Source organism: Brachycentrus maculatus, unplaced genomic scaffold (assembly GCF_059751285.1).
Source record: "Brachycentrus maculatus isolate JH-2025_06_01 unplaced genomic scaffold, ASM5975128v1 h1tg000001l, whole genome shotgun sequence".
NCBI classification, from domain to species: Eukaryota; Metazoa; Arthropoda; class Insecta; order Trichoptera; family Brachycentridae; genus Brachycentrus; species Brachycentrus maculatus.
The window spans coordinates 108109-116051 of NW_028280756.1; the positions used below are offsets into that span (position 1 = coordinate 108109).

Sequence of the window (7943 nt, forward strand, 5' to 3'; positions counted from 1 at the left end):
AGATTGCCAAGTCTTACTATATGGGGTAAAAAGTAAATGATTAAAAAATAAAAATAAATAATTTATAAAAAGAACTTACACGTATGTATTTATCTCCATTTAAAACAAATTTGTAGTTATTATTTGTATAGGGTGACATCTGTGAGGGATGAGGTAACCGCATTATCTATCGGCGGGGTGGGGGTGTGGCGGGGGAAGTCGTGGGTTGGCGGAGGGGGGGCCCACTCGGGCCCATTCAGTCTTACGCCAGGTCAGTTATCGTTGTGTTGCTCCGGGGAGAGGTTGCGCTGCCAGTTATCTCTTTTTCTACTGTCGCAACTCCTAAACATTAGTTCCAATACGCGCCGGCACACAGCCGAGCCTACTTTTCGAAACTTTTAGTATCGCCGTAGGGAGATCTCTCTCGATCCTACCTAAGATCGTACCTCGCCAGTAGTGTAAACGAAAAGTTGTCGCTTTGTATTGTGAACAGATGTGATGTTCGAAGTGAGTGATTTGGACTGCGAGTTGTCGCACGACTCGACCGATAAATAACGTTTGTGAGTATTTCTTAATTCGACGAGAAGAAATTAAAAAAGTTAATAAAGTGTCGGCGTCTATAGACTTAAATGAAATGTGTACATATTTATGATAGTAAAGATATTCCCGCGAAATCGCAAATATAAAAATGGGCGTCGAATTGTTGACGGTTTACGCGTTGTTGATACTGGGAGCGAACGGAGTGTTGACGGGGGAAGAAGGCGGGGTGGGCGGGCTGGGGGCGGCGCCCCTCTCGTGCCGCTGGCAGCGCTCGCTGCCCGCCCCCGCCCGCCAGGAGGTGAGCGTGGAGCTGGCCTGCAGCGTGCGCACGGCGGCCGCCATGGACGGGCTGCTGGCCAACCTCACGACCCAGCAGGCTCGCCGTGTGGACTCCTTGAAGCTCGCTTGCACGGATGTCATGTTCTTCGAGAGCTCTCTGCAGCTGGCATCTCTGTCGCAGCTCCGGAGACTCCGAGACCTCCGCGTTGAGTCCTGCAAGTTTCGGTATGTGCCTGCCATGGTTCTATCTCCCTTGCGCGATCTCGCGAGTCTCACTCTTCGCAGCTACAACAACGATTGGTCGGCCATGACCATGGAGCTGCACGCCGAGAGCTTCAGGGGACTCACCGAGCTCCGGCACTTGGATCTCGGCGACAACAACATATGGACTCTTCCGTCGGAAGTGTTTTGTCCCTTATTTAGCTTGAAATCTTTGAACTTAACCAACAATCGCCTCCAAGATATATCGGAAATTGGATTTTCCGATTGGGGAAAAGGACCTATGGCACCGGGGAAGTCTTGCAATACGGGTCTCGATGTTTTGGACGTTTCCTACAACAACATCGTATCTCTCGCGGACAATGGACTCTTTAGTTTGAGAACTCTGGAAGTTCTGAATTTGCAAGAAAATGCGATTGTAGAAATAGGGGATAGGGCATTTGTCGGATTGACCGCCCTGAAAAGGTTGAATATGTCCAGTAACAAGTTAGTAGCACTCCCCCCCGAACTATTCCAGTCGTCTCGAGAGATAAGGCAGATTCTGCTCTCGAATAACTCTCTGGGAGTATTGGGACCTGGACTTCTCGAAGGATTGGACCAGCTGCGAGTGTTAGATTTGTCTCGAAATAAACTTTCCAATGAATGGGTTAACAGAGATACGTTCGCTGGAATCGTACGTTTGGAAATATTAAACCTTTCGTTTAATAAATTAACCAGATTGGATCCGAAAATATTTCAAGATTTAACAAAATTAAAATCTTTGAATTTGGAAAACAATGAAATTGAGATAATAAGCACAGGTGCATTTGTAGATTTGAAAGATCTCCATGTGTTAAATCTCTCGCAAAATAAATTGAAACATATCGATCAATTCCACTTCTCAAATCTTTATAAACTAAGTCAACTTTATTTAGATAAAAATAATATCGAAAGCATTCACTCAAAGTCCTTCGAAAATATAACATACCTACAAGACTTGGCATTGAATGACAATCATTTAGGAGAAATTCCTGATTCCATAAAGAAACTGAGATTTCTGAAAGCTCTTGATATTGGCAAAAATAACATTAGTTACGTGAACAATGCCTCGTTCGAAGGTCTAGAGGAGTTATACGGTCTCCGTTTAGTTGATAATTGTATTGTGAATATAACCAAAGATGCTTTTGTAACTTTGCCCCTACTGCAAGTTTTGAATTTGGCTTCTAATAATATTCAACACATAGACAGAGGTGCCTTTGATTCAAACCCTACACTGCGAGCTATCAGATTAGATGGAAATAAACTGTCCGACATAAGAGGTGTTTTTAATAATTTACACTCTCTCGGCTGGCTAAACATCTCCGATAACAAGTTAGCGTGGTTCGACTATAGTCATTTACCAGATAACCTGGAGTGGCTAGATATACATAAAAACAATATAAGCAAATTGGAAAATTACTTTAATGTCAGTGCATCTAATATACAAACATTGGATGTCAGCTTTAACTCCATTACAGAAATAAACGAGCTCTCCGTACCTGACAACATAGAGATATTTTTTCTCAATCATAACAATATTATTACGTTGAAACCAGGAACATTTTCAAGGAAAAGTCATCTGAAAAAAGTTGTTCTAAATGGAAATAAAATGACAACAATCGAACTGAGCGCGTTCAATTTACCACCAATACCGAGAAACCGGGATATTCCTCAGTTTTATATAAGCGATAATCCTTTCTTCTGCGATTGCACTATGGGTTGGTTGCAGAAAATAAATCAATGGAATCACCTTCGCACTTCTCCACTTTTCATGGATTTGGAAGATGTGACCTGCCAATTGGTACATGGAAGTAAACAATCTGCGCCCCTTCTAGATCTTCCCGCTTCGCAATTTCTTTGTCCGTACGAGAGTCATTGTTCGTCTCAATGTTCATGTTGCGAGTACGAAGCTTGCGATTGTAAAATGACTTGTCCCAACCGATGTTCTTGTTTTCACGATAGTAGTTGGAGCTCCAATGTAGTTGACTGCTCAAATGCTGATTATGATAGTATTCCAGAGAAAATGCCGATGGATGCCACTGAAATATATTTGGATGGGAACAATCTTGGTACTTTAGACAACCATATATTTATTGGAAAAAAGAAACTCAGTATCTTACACCTCAACAGTAGTAATATTGTCTCTATTGAGAATGGAACATTCAATGGCCTTTATTCGTTGAAAACGTTGCATTTGGAAAATAACCATTTATCAGAGCTAAAGGGACACGAATTTAACCAAACAAAACATCTCAAGGAATTGTATTTAAACCATAATGCCATAACTTATGTTGACAATAAAACCTTTATATCGCTGGCATCATTAAAGTCCCTACATTTGGAATATAACAAAATAAAAGATTTCAATCCCAAATTTCTAACATCTTCAAGTTTGAGCCATATTTATCTCGAAGGAAATTTATGGACATGTAGTTGTGATAGCATATTTGAATTAGAAAAGTGGCTTACTAAAAATAGTGAAAATATGAACGACATGTTTTGTGCAAATGAATCTATTCGATCCAATAACTTGACAATTTTCGACGCAGCAGCTAAATGCCTGGAACACATGCAAGTGAGTGTAGTTTCATCGGAAAACCAACCGTTCGCCTTTCAGGAAACTGACACTGGAATCAATTTCGTGCCTTTACTGTCGATTATTTTGATCGCAGTCATATTGATATGTTTGTTGGGAGCGTTGATTTTTTCATTCCGTCAAGATGTTCGTCTATGGGCTCACTCTAAGTACGGTGTGAGGATCTTCAAAAGCCATTCCATCAGTGATTGCGAATTAGACAAAGACAGAATGTACGATGGGTATATGATTTACAGTGTACTGGATGATGATTTTGTGTCTCGCGTGATATCGCCCGAGTTAGAACAATCGGGTTATTCGATGTGCTTACATTACAGAGATCTACAAATTTCGTCGGAGAATTATTTAACCGATACTTTTGTTAATGCCACAGAGGCTTCTAAACGTTTAATTTTAGTCGTTTCTTTTAGTTTCTTACAAAATGAATGGTCCAAGCCAAATTTTAAAAAAGCCATGAAAACCGCGATAGAATCCATCGATCCGTCTCTCCGACGGCACAAAGTAGTTTTTATTTTAACGACCGACGTGAGTGCTCTCAATTTGGATATCGACCTGCAATCCTTCTTTAAGAATTGTACGGTTATATTTTGGGCGGAAAAACGTTTTTGGGAGAAGATTCGATTCGCTATGCCGGACATAGCGAATCTTCAGTGGAACAAGAGTCCTTCCAAAACTAATAATCAAATGTTACCCAACGGAAGAAGGAGTGTGTCCAGATACACCGCCTCTCCCACGTCCTTGGACCAGTGGTACAAGTACGCGGCCCTTCCCCCGCAGCCCGCCGCAGGCCCCCCGCCCGCCGCGGGGGACGACTCCTCGCTGCTGACTAACACCACGCAGGCCAGTCAGCAGTTCGAGGATGCCCTGAACCACAGTTACGTGTCCATCGACACGCACTGCTACGAGAGGGCGCGCAGAACTCCTCTGGACGAGCAAGGCTACTTGCAGCCGCGTCCCGCCCACCTGTCCCACCCGGCCGCCCATCACCACAAGCTTCCCGCCCATCTCACCCACCCTACCCGACCCTGACAGTCTACCGGACTTGTCACCGCTGACGTCATTCTAGAACTTCCCTTATAATATACCGTACCACGAAAAACTACGCTTTCCTGGCTTTTTAAAAAAATGGTCTAGTTTAAATTACATTATTTTAATTTTATGCGAACGACAAACATGAATTTGTGTATTATAATAAATGACATATGTATAATGTTGCGCTATTGTTAGTTATGATAGTTATGACTGTTTTACATAAGTAATCATTGATTGATAATAATCAATCGATTGTACTGTCCTTTAAATTTTTTTAGGATATGCGAGTATATTGTTTTTTTTTCTTCATATTTAACGTGTGTAAATAAATAACACAAATAAAAGTGAGAATATTGTACTATAAAATGAATGGTATATGTTTAATACCTAACGTAATAATACTTGAAGAAGTGATGTCTTTGTATTCTGTAAATATAATATATGGTGTATGTTCGTATTAAACAATCTCTCAATATGTATGTAGGTATATATTTGTGTATTTTATAGCTTAAATTTGTAATTGGTACTGATAAAAAAATATGTAATTTTAAAATCACATCAACCGTTTTAAAATAAATAAAGTATTGCATTGTGATATATAATTCATACATTTAAAAATATTATAAACTTATCATAAGAATTGGTGGTCACGCTAAATTCGCAATTTTTTTACTATTGACCATATAAAAAATGCAGAAGTGTATATGATTCGTACAAAAATAAAACTTGTAAGCTCCATGGAATTTTCTCACGTTAACTCCAAAAAATCTTTAACATACTTAAAAAAATTAAAGAGTTAAAATGTCTTCTAAATACCTCTTAATGTTTATTTGAATCCTACAACATTTTGATACATTTATACGACGATAACAGTTAGATGTGTTGTTTTATTATTATTTATGTTTCATATCTTCAAAGATATTAAATATTTACTTTATATAAAATAAAATCATTTGAGAAAGAAATAATGTTAGTACGTATTACATATTTCTGCAATTTAACTATTGTTTTTTTTTTCAAATGATTTTATTTGGTTAATTCTCAAACCAATTTTCTAGTGTTTGGCACAATAAAAAAATCTCAAAAATAATGAATATTTAAAAAAGTATAAGTACATATAAAAGTAGGTGCCTATAGCCAAAAAGGTGTAACTATTTACTATAAGATGGACTGTAACAAAGACTTGTAATGTTTGAGTTTATAATATGATTTTTATTGTAAATTATTAAAATTAATGAAATGCAAATGTAAAACGTGATTAAAATAATTTGTACATATAATAATATTTAATTTTATTTGATGAGTATGTAACTATCCTACCTTATGTATATTTGTTGGAACCAAAAATGTATTTATCATAAAAAAACTAGTCAAATGTTGATCATTTACCATTGTATATTCTTAAAATAAAATTGTAAGTAACGGTTGGTTTAATACTGAATAAAATTGAACTGAAGCAATATATTTTTTCTTTATTTATTTTGTTTTAACTATACATTGTCTATTTTAAAACCACATTTTATTTAAATATGCATATAAAAATAAATATCTGACGATAGGTACTGATATGTATATTTTTTTAAAATTAAAAAATCCGATGGACGACAAATTTTACTTACTACTCTATAAGTATATGTAATCTGAAATAATAAGATAATAAATACGCTCTCTTTTCATCTACTTATGATGTTTATAAAGTTTTGGTGGCTACTCTAAACTACAAGCAGATATAAAAGGAAGAGTTCGCATGTATGTTAAAATGTCTGAACATTTCTCAAACTACAGGAAATTATTTTCGCTCGGTTAGAATCCTAGGCCATAAATTGACCTAACCATAGTTGACAAGCAAACAATGTCGGTATATTCCAAAGCTTATCTTTTCATGTTTCCTGTCATAAAGACAACAATTACAGACAGTTTTTGGCGAGCAATAAAACCAATAACTTTGGATACGTTTTTCAAAAGCAGAGAAAATCCGAGCTGTTGTGTCATTAAGTTCTACTAATAAGTCCCCGCAGAGATGTCTTATTTATGACAAGGGTAGGTATTTATTTTTAAAATTTTTAAAATACCATATACCAGTATCATTAGGTAAGTATGACGTCAATGTTGTAGTGTCATTTAAAGCTACTACTTTTCGTTAAGAATCAATGATTCTTACTTACTATAGACCGTAGTAAGTAGGTACCTTTATATTTTCGAATCACTGAAAATCATTATTCTTTTGCACTTTTATTTCTCTTTTTGTGCTATAATTTGTTTTCTTTTTAAATAAATATAATGCGTTAATATGAGTTTCGATATTAGTAAGTATTTTAAATACGTATAATTCGTTCTGCTTCCTTTAAAATAAATATTTATTATCTAAAAAAAATTACCTCCATCAATAACAGAGGTAGTATGAACTTTGTTTATAAAAAATCTAAATATGCAACATGTAAAGCTTATAAAACCTTAATATTTTCTTATAATCTCATTCATTTAAGTAAATAATGGAATTTTTGACATGTGTTAATATACCATTTACTTTTTATATTAATTCCAACAAAAAAAACAACCATTTATCATATCTCACGGGCATAGAGAATATAAATACTGTAAAACGGAGCCACAATACCTAGTAAAAAGGGATCACAGAGTAGGAAACTAGGCAGTGAGAGAAATGGAGTTGAAATTCTGACATTGATGGTTTTAGTGACTATGGGATACAGATGGGACTTGGACCCAACATTGATGGCGCAGGTAGACGAGCTACAAAAGTTATTTACCAAGAGTTATTTTATTTGCGGTGCTTTGAGTTTAAAAAAAAATCATACTTATAATACCTTTCCGAACACCGCAAAAAAGAACATTAGGTAACCATCGGTTTTTGTAAGAAGACGATATTTCTCTTTCAGAAATAAAAATATGAAGACATATATTGTATTCGTATGCTTACCTACGACTGCATAGTTTCAGAAGTCGATTTTTTTTATTTCTGAAGTAAACGCAAGAAAATTATATTAGTGCCTAGTGAGTAATTGGTAAATTTTCAGCTACTTGATCCAGATGGTATTCATCTTATATATTTCTAGTTTAACTATTTGATTTCACTTAAGTTTTATTCTGACATTTCTTGGCGGAACTGCATTTTATATAATAAAACAACAATTATATAGTGTACTCACTTTTATTGTATTTGACTAGTGACCGGGTTTCATCGTTACCGACACCATCAGACTAGTAAACCCCGGTTACTTGATATTAAATATACAAGATGTTAGAAATACGCAATACGCAA

The 7943-nt window shown here is 36.2% G+C and overlaps 1 pseudogene across 1 annotated transcript; it reads left to right on the forward strand.

Moving 5' to 3' along the window:
- Window positions 1–283: 283 nt before the first annotated feature.
- Window positions 284–6123, forward strand: LOC148314064 (toll-like receptor Tollo pseudogene; annotated as a pseudogene). Its single transcript, XR_015838408.1, has one exon. The product of XR_015838408.1 is annotated as a toll-like receptor Tollo pseudogene (transcript).
- Window positions 6124–7943: the final 1820 nt, after the last annotated feature.